Source organism: Culex pipiens, chromosome 1 (assembly GCF_016801865.2).
Source record: "Culex pipiens pallens isolate TS chromosome 1, TS_CPP_V2, whole genome shotgun sequence".
NCBI classification, from domain to species: Eukaryota; Metazoa; Arthropoda; class Insecta; order Diptera; family Culicidae; genus Culex; species Culex pipiens.
The window spans coordinates 41,290,965-41,306,365 of NC_068937.1; the positions used below are offsets into that span (position 1 = coordinate 41,290,965).

At 36.4% G+C, this 15,401-nt stretch overlaps 1 protein-coding gene across 5 annotated transcripts in view; it reads right to left on the minus strand.

Annotated features, from left to right (window-relative positions):
• The window catches only part of LOC120422529 (ephrin type-B receptor 1), a 196,207-nt gene that overhangs the window by 60,045 nt on the left and 120,761 nt on the right, over positions 1 to 15,401 (minus strand). The gene's annotated exons all lie outside the window — the stretch shown is intronic.

Sequence of the window (15,401 nt, forward strand, 5' to 3'; positions counted from 1 at the left end):
ACGCCAAGGTAATTAATAATTTTATGATGCAAAAGTTCTCCCCACCCGGACCCCGTCCATCTTTATGTTTATTCCAGCATAAATTTAACGTGAGGTATTTTTTTGGGGGGGAAAGAATAGGGTGATCATTTTAATAAATTTAAGCTCAATCTTTTATAAGTTTAAAAATAAATAAAAACTGAACGAAACATTTCATTTATCTAAACATGTATAAAATCGACGTCGTCGTGCTATCTTGTCGCACCCGCCATTTCGACGTTCCGAGATAAACGCGTTTTAATGTTTGACCTTGAATAAACAAAAACGAAAGCACGCAATGTAAACAATAACAAACACGATATGTTTGGCTGACCATTCTGTGCATTGCCCCGAAGTTTGGTTGAAGTTGGTTGCTGGAGTCCCGAGTTATAATTAAAAATGTCTAACCTGTACGTGCGTCAAACGCGTTCTGACCTGAAATCCTTTTGGACAGTTGTCGCACTTACATCAATTTTCAGGGTGTGTCAGGATAGCACGACAAGTTTGAAACTTCTCTCGTATGGAAAGTGACAAAAATGCACGGAGTTTTTTATGTTTATAATGGATATCTCAGGATTGAAATCGAATTTTGGGGATCTGTGAAGGTCAAAAGGTCCTCAAAGGTGAGCTGCACAAATTGACCCAATTTGGCCCAAAATGCACATACGACAAGTTAGCGCGACGGCGACGAAATATCCGTAACATCCGACACTTTTATTTTATTTTTTTCATTACATTAGACTTGGAGCCCTTATAAAGCATAAACATACAACTTTTTTGATTTTCCGAGTATAAATTAATAGTGAAAAAAGGATAAGAAAATCAAATATCCTTCAAATTCTGAATCACTGAAAAATCAAAATATTTGAAATATTCGAAATTAAATAAGATTTCATTAATAAGGCGTTCATTCCCACATTGATTAGAAAGTAGTCCTACCAAATTTTCAAAGTTACTTTGACGTTGCTTTTCATAAAGTTTCATGGAGATTTATTTTCCATCAAAGATTGCATAAAATTTACAAAATTCGAGAAATGTTAAGTAGACATATCACACATATTTGCACATAATAACCCAGGTAGAGTTGCCAGATCGACGTTTTCTACTTATTGAATCGATCTTTCAAATACCTTTCATAAAATTAGAACAAAATTAAATTTCGGAACCTACTTTTAAGATGAGTTCTAAAAATTGATACTCTGGAAACTCTGCCAAAAAAGTTAATTATTGCAATTCCGTTCTGAAACTGAGCAATTCTCTACGAAATCGGTCTTTTTTTTAATTTTAATTTTTGTATTTGGGTAATTCCCCACCAACTCACACGAAATCGGGAAAAGTTGCCCCGACCCCTCTTCGATTTTCGTGAAACTTCGCTCTAAGGGGTAACGACCCTTTCATTTTTCTGTTTTTTTTTACTAAGACACGTTTTTCAGTGATTTGTAGCTCGCAACCTTGAAGAGATAGAAATTTGGTGTCAAAAGGACTTTTGTGTAAAATTAGACGCCCGATTTGATGGCGTACTCAAAATTCCGAAAAAACGTATTTTCATCAAAAAAAAAGTTAAAAATAGTTTTTAAATCGCTGCCGTTTCCCGTTACTCAACTGTCAAAAATCGTGAGACATGTCATTTTATGGGAAATTTAATGTACTTTTCGAATCTGAATCTGGTCATTTTTTCATTTAGAACAAAATTTTTCATTTTAAAATAACATGTTTTTTTTAACTTTGCAGGGTTACATTTAGAGTGTAACAATGTTTTACAAAGTTGTAGAACAGACAAAAACACAAATTTTGGTATACAGATATAAGGGGTTTGCATGTATTATTCACAAGCTATCATAATTTTACAAAAAAAAACTTTTTTGAAAAAGTTATGATTTTAACCATTTTTGACCAGTTTTTCGAGTTTTTAACCCCAAAAACTCAATCGTGTGCTTTTACTTTTTTCGGAATGTTCAGCTAATTTTGCATAAGAATGACCCCTTGGACGATTGTTGTGGCTTGTGCACTGCTTGAATGTGGAGATTTTTCGAAAATAAAAAACAAACCGGATACACTCAGTCACCACAAAAATATTTTTTTTTTTAATATTCTGATTCTAGCAATGCACGAGTCACAACAATCGTCCAAGGGGTCATTCTTTTGCAAAATTAGCTGAGCTTTCCGAAAAAAATACTTTCAAAAGCACACGATTGAGTTCTTGGGGTTAAAAATTCGAAAAACTGGTCAAAAAAAATGATCAAAATCATAAGTTTTTCAAAAAAGTTTTTTGTAAAATTCTGATAACTCGTGAAAAATGCATGAAAACCCCTTATGTCTCTAAATCAAAATTTTCGTTTTTGTCTGCTCTACAACTTTGTAGAACATTGTTACACTCTAAAATGTAACCCTGCAAAGTAAGAAAAAACACGTAACTTTAAAAAGAAAAATTTTGTTTTTTTTTTGTGCAACCAACCAAATGGGACCACGCGGTCGCTTCTTACAAATTGAGTTGTTTCCATGTATTCTTAGATCTACATTCTATACATGCAAATAACTCGCATAGGCATTTGGAAGGTGTTAGCTCTGCCGAGCTTCGGTGACCCATTTTTACGCTGGCTAGCTGAGCGCGAGCTACTTCAGCTTTATCGACAAGCCCCGCCCTGAAGGACGTTTGGACCAATCGGATTCAAACGTTATTTAGAACTTCCGGACCCTTGTCAAATGGACAAGGACCCAGCGCGTATATAGTTGATAGTAACAGTATTCCTAATTCCAGTCATAGCTCACCAAGTCGCGAAAGCATAGTGGTTAGCATTTTTGCTTACCAATCCAAAGGACGGGGGATCGAACCCCGACTCGAGCGACTTTGATTATTCGTTCATGTTCAGAGTTTCAAGATTTATATTTCCTATACTTTCTCGTTGGGAGCAGATGGGAATCGAACCCAGGACCATTCGCTTACAAAGCGAACACCGTGACCAGTCAGCCATGGCCACTCCTACATTAAAATGAAAAAAATTGTTCTAAATGAAAAATGACCCTCCTGGGTTATTTCAGATTCGAAAATAAAATAAAATAAATAAAAATAAATTTCCCATAAAATGTCATGTATCACGATTTTTGACAATTGAGTAACGGGAAATGGCAGCGATTTTAAAATTATTTTTTAACTTTTTTTGATAAAAAAAATACGTTTTTTCGGAATTTTGAGTACGCCATCAACTCGGGCGTCTAATTTTACGCAAAAGTCCCTTTGACACCAAATTTCTATCTCTTCACGGTTGCGAGCTACAAATCACTGAAAAACTTGTCTTAGTAAAAAAACAGAAAAATGAATGGGGTCGTACCGCCCCACCGTCACAAAATATCGAAAAATGGACCTCGGATTCGTGATCAGGGATCAAAATTACACCTTAGAGCAAAGTTTGACGAAAATCGAAAAGGGGTCGGGCCAACTGCTGTGTGAGTTGGTGCCTTCGGTATGCCCAAAGAAGCCATTTTGCATCATTAGTTTGTCCATATAATTTTCCATACAAAGTTGGCAGCTGTCCATACAAAAACGATGCATAAAAATTCAAACATGTGTATCTTTCGAAGAAATTTTTTGATCGATTTGGTGTCTTCTGCAAAAATGTAGATATGGATATGGACTACACTGAAAAAAAATGATACACGGTAAAAAAAATTGGTGATTTTTTATTTAACTTTTTGTCACTAAAACTTGATTTGCAAAAAAAAACACCATTTTGATTTTTTTTTATATATGTTTTAGAAGACATAAAATGCCAACTTTTCAGAAATTTCCAGGTTGTGCAAAAAATCTTTGACCAAGTTATGATTTTTTTAATCAATACTGATATTTTAAAAAAATCGAAATATCGGTCGAAAAAAAATTTCTAAAATTTTTCGATGTAAAATCAAATTTGCAATCAAAATGTACCTCAGTGAAATTTTGATAAAGTGCACCGTTTTCAAGTTCAAGTTTAAATTAGCACACATTTTTGCCAACTTTTGAAAAAAAAATTTTTTTTGAAAAGCTTAGAAAATTCTTTATATTTTGCGATTTTGAACTTTGTTGATACGACCCTTAGTTGGCGAGATCTGCCATGCAACGGTTTAAAAACATGTAAATTGATGTTTTCTAAGTATCACCCAAACGACCCACCATTTTCTAACGTCGATATTTCAGCAACTAATGGTCTGATTTACTATGTTAAAATATGAAACATTCGTTGAAAAAATTTTGCGACCAGTATTTCGATTTTTTGAAAAAATCAGTATTGATTAAAAAATTCATAACTCGGTCAAAGATTTTTTGCACAACCTGGAAATTTCTGAAAAGTTGGCATTTTATGTCCTCTAAAACATATATAAAAAAAAAATCAAAAAAGTGTTTTTTTTTCAAATCAAGTTTTAGTGACAAAAAGTTAAATAAAAAATCACCAAATCAAATTTGGTGATTGCTCAAATTTGGTAGGGCTGTTGATTCCATCAAAATAAGCAAGTATTTTGAATGTTGTCCAAACCGGACCAATAAATTTTTGCATTTTTCACAAAACAAAGATTAAAAAAAACTCTGTTATTTTATTGCACGTGATTCTTGATTTTTTTTGGCAAATTATTAGAATAGTTGTGTTGTTGAAATGTTATTTTAGATTTTCTCTGTAAAAATGTGCAATTTTTAAACTTACGATGAGTTTATTTGCAATTTCGTGATAAAAATAATTTTGTAAAGATCACCCTAATCCAACATCCACTCTCCAATCACACCAGCTCCAAAAACTGCAGCATTTCGCTGCTCTCCATTAGAACCATAGGAGGGGGGAATGTTTCCCTCTCCCCAACATCCAACCCATCCTTCCCCTTCACACCCATTAATTTAAGGCTCCTCCCTCGGCATCCGCGATATGTAAAGCGAGTCGAGTAGTTAGGAATGGAAATTGGGCGAATCGCTCGTAAAACGTCGCGAGCACTTTTTGGCGTTCCAACTTTTTATATTTTTTTTATTTTCGATTTTTCGACTTTTCAATTCATTACTACCGCAGTTGGGGTTTCGAAGCCGAATCGAGTGCCAAAGTACACGGTCGATAAAAGTCGGCAGACACTTATCGGAATGCTGCCAGCGCGCGGGGGTGGCAAATGGGACTGTCATTGATTTTTTAACGACTCACAAAGTTATGAGCAGCGGGATGTGATTTTCGGGAAAGGCTCGTAAAGTTTTTTTTTTTTAATTTTTCCGTGCACAGGATTGGGCATTGTTCAATTGTTTTCTGATCGCAAAAATGGGAAGTGGGAGAGCTTTACGCTTTCTAGGGGATGGAATGGATTTAGCTTTCGAGTTAAGTTGTGGATGAATACTCCATTGTTTGAAATAGGGTCGAACGTACTTGGTTTTACAACAGTTAAGGCAACCATTAAAATATTAACGGGAACGTATAACGTTTTATGATCTTTCGACATTGGTTCAGATTTGAGTTTCCGGAAATAAATACAACACTCAATAAATGACCTTCTGGGTGACATTGTTGAAAAGATTTTTTTAAAGAAACCATAATTTTAAAACTGGCAAAATCATATATTCCAATCAAAAATTGAATATCAAATGTGATACCCTCGCCAAGTATCTCATATCGCCAAGAAGTAGAGAGATCATTATCGTTCCATCGTTCCAGAATCGCTTAGTTGGGCAAAAGAGTGGCGTTTTTTCTGCTTCTTCTTGCGTTCTCCAACAGCCAAATCAGCAAAACTGTGCTTCCAAAGTCAAGAAGAAGGCACAAACCCCTTTACTTTCGAGTGTTGAACTTTCGCCTTCTCTCCTGTTTTCGAGTCGCGAAAAAATATTCGAAAATATGGTTTCGGTCGGTCGTATGAGGTTCTCGACGACGACGGCGTCATGACGTTGATGATGATGAGGTTACTTACTCATGAATATTTCAAAAAACAAAACAGCAGCAGCAGCCCGAAGGGGGTAAAAGTCAACATTTAGGCGGAGGGAGGGGGGCTAAAAGGGCACATCCTCCCGAAAAAAAAGGTCGAATAAAAATAGCAGATAAGTATGGCAAAAAGATGAAAGGAAACTTTAAGAACCATCCCGCTGAATTTTTTTTTCTTGCCTTTTTTTTGAAAAACCTCCCCCCAAAATGAAGAAGATGATGACTTCCACGACAAAAAAAGTAATGTAAGCGTGTAGTTGTGTAAGTGTAAACGGGTGACCCGCGGACACAATTTCACCTTTCTCCACGTGATGGGAATAAGTGAAACGGAGTTTTCTTCTGGGCTAACATTTGGATAGGACTCGAGAACAAAATTTATTCAAATTATTAGAGTTTTGAAAGCAATTAAAAATAAGTTTTCTGTAAGTATTTAACGAAAATCAAAACAAAATGGATTATCTCTTGTTAATTTAAAAAAAATATATCAACATTATTTAGACAAAAACATATAGGATAACTCATATAAAAAGCCGCATACACAATCTGCAAGAAAATGGTAAATATATTCCCAAAAAGCAAATCTCAACAAATTGAAGCAATGCAAAGAGAACTGTTTTCTTTCCAAATAGTATAATGTAATTAGGTCATTCTCTGTCAACTCAGACGAAATTGGAGAAAGTTGCCCCTATCCCTCTTCGATTTTTGCGAAACTTTGCCCCAGCATGAAATTTAACGTGTGAAATTTGACGCTAAATTTCACGCGTTGAATTTGATTCGGAAAAAAATATTTTCCGTCGAAAACAAAAACATATTTTAAAAACCTCTGCCGTTTTTTGTCACTCAGCTGTTGGAAGTGGGAAAATAAATGTACTTTTTCAATCTGCAATAACCTAAAAGGGTTAATTTGTCATTTAAAAAAAAAAAACATTTTCAAAATTCGTGTTTTGCGTCACAAAAACTTTTTTTTTGAGTGTACCAATGTTCTACAAAATTGCACAACAAACAAAAACAAATTGAAATTTTAAACACAGGACTAACATTTCAAAAGGGGCAAACATTCAATATTACGCCCCTTTGAAAAGTTAGAATTAACATCAAAATTTTCAAAACGTTTTTATCGAAGAGATCAGAAATTTTCACAAATCTTTCTTCGTAAGCACTGCAAATTGGACCGTTAAGGAACTAATACACTACGACAAACAAACAAAAACTCGCTCTTTTTGTCAGTTTGCCTCCTTTTTTGTTTGTCTGCATTTGTTTGCAATACGTTTGCCACAAACTGCCAAACACGAAAAAGTGCGAGTTTGTTTTTTTGTCATAGTCTAATGCCTCCTTTTTAATCTGCTGTATCTCAACAAACAAAGGTTCAATTTTCAATGTTTCTTTAGACAATTTGTAGGAAATTTTCAGAACTTTGAAAAAAAAAAATATTTTCAAGGATGAAAAAAATGATTTCTTTTCAAAGTAAAACAGCTATTGACTGTATCTTGAAAACCCCCACGTTACGACAATTTCTGTACAGGACTTTTCAATTGTAAGTTTGGTTTTACAACAAAAACTGACATCAAACATATTTTACATTTAAAAAAATCACCACTCGGCTGCAAAATTTCTGTCCGTACTGCTCTATGACTGAGGGATATTAAAGGTTAGAAACAAAATTCAAATATTCAAAAATATGGATTTTGAAAAACAGTTTATTTTTGTAAAAAAAAGTATAATTCCAAAATAGGCAACAATTTGGGTTCATCTACCCATTTTTCTTTTTTTTTTTTAGAATACACCTTATAATACCTACAACTTTGCCGAAGACACCAAGCATAAGCATAAGCATAAGCATAGGTGCCCACCCGCAGTTGCTACTCCGTTATTGACCAGGACCTCCAGAAGTTACATCCACGAGCCGTGGAAGATGAGTGGGTGCTATCTTTCCTCGCTTCGCAACTTCTCAAAGGCCCCTATCATGCTGATCAATACCGGCGCCGGCCACGACCAGTGGTAGAGTCACGGGGAAGTGGATGGGAATGTTAGTCCGATACTTGAGTGATAGAGACCGCCCAATCGACTGCTTCTCCGACAAAGTATCACATGAGTTTTGAGGGGGTTAGTAGATGGGTATGAGGTCAGGATTCACGAGTGGCAGTGATGTGACCATGAGCATTTTGTTTATCGGTTGAAATTTTTAAATCTTAGGCAGCCGGCTGCGGAAAGATAGATAATTGATTATTTAAAATGGTTTATTTTTATCGAACGCGTGCCAGCCGAGCATTAGTGCTATGGGCTGGACTTATCAGTATAATTTTACTGTTTTTACAATTTAGATAACGCGAGCAAATTTCAAAAATAGTAAATAAATAAAAACGACAGTTTGATGAGTTAATACTAAAACTGACAGTTTGGAATATATTATTACGATCAACGAATATAAACGAAAAGAAAACAGTACACCACGTAACCGATTGTAATGAAATTAAAGCAATAACTTAAACGAACTAAACCGGCGGCGTGCCTTCCAATCAACGATGATAAAAGAAGGACTTATGAAAAATAAAATCAAATAAAAGGCTCCGAAAAACACGTTGCAGAATAACCGTGAGGTCCCGTTACTAACAATCGAATAAAAAAAAACAAAAACGCGCGCTAATGGTCAATCCTAAATGTTAGCGTATTTTTCGATAAACGATTCTCAGAAGTAACAAGTTTGTGGTTTACTGCATTCACCCAATTACACACACACACACACACACACACACACACACACACACACACACACACGCACACATACACACACACACAACATAAAACGAGCTCACCAAATTCACAGGATCCTATGGCGTCGATGGTTGTTGGCTTTGATCACTAAAGCGATTAATTTGAAGACTCTTCAGCCAGCATTCTGATCAGATTCTCAGGAGCGACAATTTTAAGTTTTAGCACTTTTCGAATTTCACTCCCCCCTTTTGCCAAGAATTTCGTTTGATTCATTGTGATTGTTATTTTTTTAAAAGTTGATAAATATTATTTCCACTTGTCTGTGACAATCACTGCCACACACACTTTCACCCACTTGACACTTCATACAGCAGCACACCTCGAACAGTCGCCATTCCGGGGGCGCTTTTCTCTCTTCGTTCCTTTTTACGCTCTTCGTTTCCTCACTACTACTCTCCGGCACTTCTCAGAAAACAAGCTCTGCGTAGAAAAACGCTCTCTAGACTTCCTTTCCAACAAAACTCAAACGGCTCTTTCTCTTGTGGTCTCCGTCTCTTCTCTCCCAAAGCAAACCCTCAACGATTTTCAGAACTCTCCCGCTCTCCTTCTCTTATTAACCACTATCTTCTGATCTTCTCGTCCAAAGCAAACCCTCAACGATTTGCAGAGCTCTCCCGCTCTTCTTCTCTTATTAACCACTCTGTCTCTCTCTTTTTTCTCATGACGCTGTTCGATTTTTTTTCCTTCACGCGCCCGCCATCTTGAATAATCGCGTGGTTTTCACAAAATTACAAGATTTCACAGCTGTATTTCCACTATGACCACTGTAATGCACTGTCTCTTCCTTAATAAACAATCCGACCTCCTTCACAGACCATCTGTTTCAACTGAGCCTCCAGCAAACGGCCAGAAATTCGGTCACGCACCACCGTGGCTGTTATGAATAACGATTTCGTGATTTCTTGCCAGAAAACGAAAAATTCACGAGAATATAGCACTTGAAAGGCGCATAAATATCCCCTTTCTTCACAACACACTTCAACACAAAAAAAAAACGAAATAAAACCGGAAAAAAGTTTAAAAATCACTACGACTCGAGACTGAACGATGCTTAGACGTCCACTCTCGCCCGATGCTCAACGCGCTCCAAGAGTTGAAGTCCGAGATTAATGGCAGATTTTTCCTTGTAATCTGCTGCCCAGCATCCTGCTCGCAGGGTTCCCAGTTTGACTTTTTTTTGGATCAGGCATCAAACCCAGACTTCTTTACCTCAGTATAGCTGGTGAAACTTTCACTTTAATGCGTCGTTGATGAACAAAATCACCGAAATTACCCCCAAACCTATTTCGGGACAGTGTTGCCAACCGATCTGCGCCGTCCATAATTCGACAATTGTCGAACAATCGCCGAGCGAGCACGACAAACAGTCATTACCACCGAAAGTTCAATGCTGCGCCGATTGGCCCATAATTACAGACGACCTTCAGCGGAGTCGTACAGAAACCAATTTGACCTCTCGAGACCCCCAGTCTAGCCACCTGCTACGGATCTTCTTTGAACCGGGGGTTTCGCGTTTGAGTCTGCAAAGAGGTGACCAAAGGTGCATCCCCCAAGTCGTTAATCACAGAGCGCAGCATAAATCGCACCGACTTAATTAACCTGCTCCCTAGGGCAGGGTGGCCAACTCTCCGACGAGACTGGTGAGGATGTGCCATTTGGGCTTGATGGCTTCATCTTTTGACCTCTGTTGGGCGAACATTGTTGCGCCGCAATGTCTGCATGAATGCGTTGTTGTTGTAAAGTGTTAACACGATTGCGTGGATGACAGCGCGGCTTCAGATTGAACGAAAATATTGGGACAAACAATTCGGGGTGCCGAAATAGAGATGCCAACGATCAAGGTCGTCGTCGTATTGCGGTCGAATGCAAGCTAATAAGTTTGGCATTGAACTGTGGCAGGGCGCGCGGTGTGGATCAAGCTTGGAGTGTGAGATTGTAAGGAATGATTCGGTACATCCAAACCGAGCTACACTGACATTCAGTGATGATCAAGCTACTCTACAACTTTGCCGAAGACACCAAATCAATAAAAAAAAATTCTCCAAAAGATACAGATTTTCGAATATTTATTGCAAGTTTGTAGTAGTAAGTTTGCAAAAGATTACTCTGATTTTATTCAAGTGATTTAATTTAATTTTGAATAGCAAACATTCACTTGAAAATAACATTAAAAAATCAGGTATCAGTATCACTATTTAGATAATTATATCCTATTAGGTTTTTCTTCGAAATTTTACTAACTAAATCACAGTTTCATTCCCTTTTATAACAATATGACAATCATTTTATTTTGAAGGTAGAATTACAAATAAAAGGAGATTCCCGAGCGGATGGAGTTAACTTGGGAATAACATTAAATATTTGATATTTGAAAATACTAGACCAATAACATTTTATGTTATTTAAAACAAGATATATTATTTGTCGTTATGATTTTTTTGTTAAGGGATTGTTATTGTAATAACAGAATAATATTTTTTTAGTTGTTGTTCGAACAAATCTTCGTTATTATTTTTTGTTATTTTAACAACTAATCGTATCACCCTTATAACAGTTGGAGTTATTCTTCCATAACAATAAATGTTATTCCCAAGCTGTTTTGGCTATAAACCAATATCAGACCAATAACAAATACAGACATGCCTCGGTTTAGCACCGCATATGGGGGATGCAAAACCGAGGCGTGCATAACCGAGACACAGAGCTTATGGGATTTTGGCTAAATGGGAGACATTGGCTATAATCGTATGAAAAATCATGCACACATCAAAAAATTATAGTGTTTTGGAATCGGGATGATGTCAGCTATCCACTAAAATTATAATTTCATGAAAATTTTCACAAAAATACGTATTTTTCCAGTATTTTGAAAATGCATTTTTTTCTCTCTAAAGAAACCAAAAATATATGGTTATTGCAATATGGGTATCAAATGATCATTTTTTTTTCATACATTTCGAATGTTAAGTTTATTTTTTGAAAATACTCAAAATTTTCACAAAACTACGTATTTTCACAAAACTAGGTATTTTCGAAAAAATACTGAAAATTCCCGTTTTTACAGTATGGGTATCAAACGATCGGGATTTTTTCATACATTTCGAATGTAATAACAAATTTCTTTAAAAATACTCCAAATTTTCACAAAACTACGTATTTTCGAAAAATACTCAAAAAATCCGTTTTTACAATGTGGGTATCAAACGTTCGGGATTATTTCATACAATTGGATTGAAATAACAACATTTTTGGAAAAAAAAACTCAAAATTTTCACAAAACTACTTTTTTTTGAAAAAAATACTCAAAATTTTAGTTTTTACAATGTGGGTATCAAACGTTCGGGATTTTTTCATACATTTCGAATGTAATAACAACTACGTATTTTCGAAAAAATACTCAAAATTCCAGTTTTTAGAATATGGGTATCAAACGATTGGGATTTTTCAAACATTTGTAATTAGTTTTGTAAAAAGTTTGAGTATTTTCAAAAATTGTTGTAATTACATTCGAAATGTATGAAAATATCCCGATCGTTTGATACCCGTATTTTAAAAACTGAAATTTTGAGTATTTTTTTTTCGAAAATAGGAGAACTATACCCTTTCTCAGCCTATTTCTATTATCGGCCTATCAGCACTTTGATCATGAATTACAGCTTATACAAAGTGTTTTTGACTGTTCCAAAGTAATAAATAGCTCAAATAAAAGTGAGCAAGCAACTCTCCATTGTTGAAACATCTGAAAATGTTGATTTAATAGCAGAAACGGCAAAAGTGATGAGAATTGGTCGAACGGCTTAGTGTGATTAAAATGGGTATATTTCCCCTACGTAGTTTTGTGAAAATTTTGAATATTTTCATAAAATGTTGTTATTACATTCGAAATGTATGCAAAAATCCTGATCGTTTGATACCCATATTGTAAAACTGAAATTTTAAGTATTTTCTCGAAAATACGTAGTTTTGTGAAAATTTTGAGTATTTTCATAAAATTTTGTTATTACATTCGAAATGTATGAAAAAATTCTGATCGTTTGATACCCATATTGTAAAAACTGAAATTTTGAGTATTTTTTTTTCAAAAATACGTAGTTTTGTGAAAATTTTGAGTATTTTCATAAAATGTTGTTATTACATTCGAAATGTATGAAAAAATCCTGATCGTTTGATACCCATATTGCAAAAAATGAAATGCTGAGTATTTTTCTTCTATAATACGTAGTTTTGTGAAAATGCTGAGTGTTTTAGTACAAAGAAATTCAGAAAAGGTTGGTGAAAATGTCTAATCTAATCTAACCCTAGCGCAGCCAGTCTTTCGAGGGCATCCTGGAAAATGCCTTAGGTTGATTAACGCCTAGCATCCTCTTGTCATTATTAACAATTGCAGTGCCCCAATGCAATAAATTGCTTTGAAACATCACAAACGTTAAAGCGGCCCGGCCAACTGCGTAAAGTTTACCGCAAAGATGATTCGTTGAATTGGATTGAGTTTGAGCACGAATGTTCAAACAACAACAAAATTCTGAATCTACAGGGGAGGAAGAAACGTGGGGATCCCCCGCTCACGTTCCTGTTTGTTTAGGCAATTGATCGTTGGGAGCCACCATGCTAAGAAGTTTTGGTGCTCCGGGACCCTCTAAGGATGGGACATTGTATTTCCACAAATGACCTGGACACTATTTGCCGTGGTTATAGCGTCAGAAAAGGTTGGTGAAAATGTTGAAGAAAATATAAAGCTGATAGAAAAATTACACACATTGCTTTTTTTGTAATTTTAACAAAAGTTTTTGAAGGTTATTTCAGATTTCATGGAGAATTGTACGTTTGCAATGAGTGTTAAATTTAAATTATCTGGCAATTAATGGGCATTTATTAAAAAGAAAGAAAAACAACATTTCAGCAAACGAAGCGAAAAACAAAATTCCATTCCAGCTTAAACTTTCACTCGTATTTAGTAGTACAACTAGAAATATCCACATTTCATCAAATCTTCAACCCGAAACCGTTTGCCATTTCCCCGATGCAGGCCAACGGATGCCCTCCAGAACGCTTGGCCTGCCTGCCTTACGTATTTATTATTCTGTTACATGGGAAAAGTCCCACAAAGCCTCAACGGTGATCCGCCGATGATGACGGGTTTGATAGATTGGTACACACGGTTCTCTGTGGGCCCGGCCACCCCATCCCGACCCCAGGAGCTGACAATAGGTCGTAAAAAATTCCGTTTCAAGTGCCCCTGGTTCCACGGCCTGGACGCGGTGAATTTCCTAATTGCTATCAATATTGTATGCAATCTAGGCTGTCTATCTGTCGGGGAGAGCTATCCGGAACCCGTTGCTGTTCCGGATTAGCTAGGTTGGAAGTGCGCGATGCAGTCCGTTTACGAATTCCCGGAATCGGAAACAGGGTTTTCGATTTTGAGTGAATTTTCACGTAACTCGAATAAGTATTGTATTTTGAGGGTAAAATTCGTCTCCAAACTGTCAAAATCAATATTTTCAGATACACTATGAAACCAGCTGATCCCTATTAATTAGTCGTCCCCAGCATAAGATCCTCGCACCTCCACACTCTATAGAGTTCTATAGAAAGCGGTTCATCAAACGTCCCGACACGAATAACGCACACGTTGGGCCCTACGCAAAAACAAACAACCCAGAGGAAAGGGGCGGAAAATTGCGAGATTCGTACATCGCGATAATAACAAATTCAAGAGGCACGCGCATCCGGGGCGCGCCCCATAGTTCCTGTGGTGTTCGGCATGTCCTGGTTTGGTTATCCCTTAGCTGGTAAGAATTTTGAAAAATTAAAAAAAAAAACAAAAAAAAGTTGTTCTTGCCCGAGAATCGAACCCAAACTCTTCGATTGGCATACTTTCTCCTTACCACTATGCCGTGGCGGCTACAAAGAGCTGTTACGCATGAACTTTATTCAAGCGGATATCGACTTCAGCTTGTCGATTTTCGTATAATATTGATAAAAACATTCCATGTCCGAGAATTATCATTTGGGTGTAACAAAAGAGTCCACAAACTACAAGTTCATGACGCTCCAAGGGATATTCGCACCATCCTTTCGCTAGTTCTGAAACCAGTGGATGATTGAAGTGTTTCCTCTTGCTCTCTCTCTCTTGTATGTGGAGGTCGTGCAAAAAAAAAGGGGAAACACCACTTTGTGTATTGCTTCGATGTCACAGTTTAATGGATGACGGATCTGATTTCACATGCACATCGCAAGTCCTGGTCTGGTCTGGTGGTGGCATGACGTGGCCTGATCCCCGATAATTAGCCGCGGTACGTCATAAATACATGATCGGAATGCGTGCGAGCGCTGATGCGTGAAGAAATGGGTGAAGTTTTTTTTTGTGGGCATCATATGGCAGGGATTTTTCAACGAATCACGTAATGCCGAAATAGTTTTAGTGGAAAAATGCGTTCGAATGAGCACACATTTTTGAATTGTACTATACATTATTGGTTTTTGTTTACACATTTGAACCACTTTTTTATGGTACTAAGGTGGCACTTAATCATAAAAAAAATTACTTTAAGATTATGAAAAATATTTTTTTCAGTTCCGCTGTGAAACTGTCAACTTTCCTGTCCTTCGAAACGAAACGAAACGGCATACTTTTCCCTACCAAAATTAACAAAATGGAAAATTAATACCTTTCAATACCAGAGCTAAAAAGTCCTA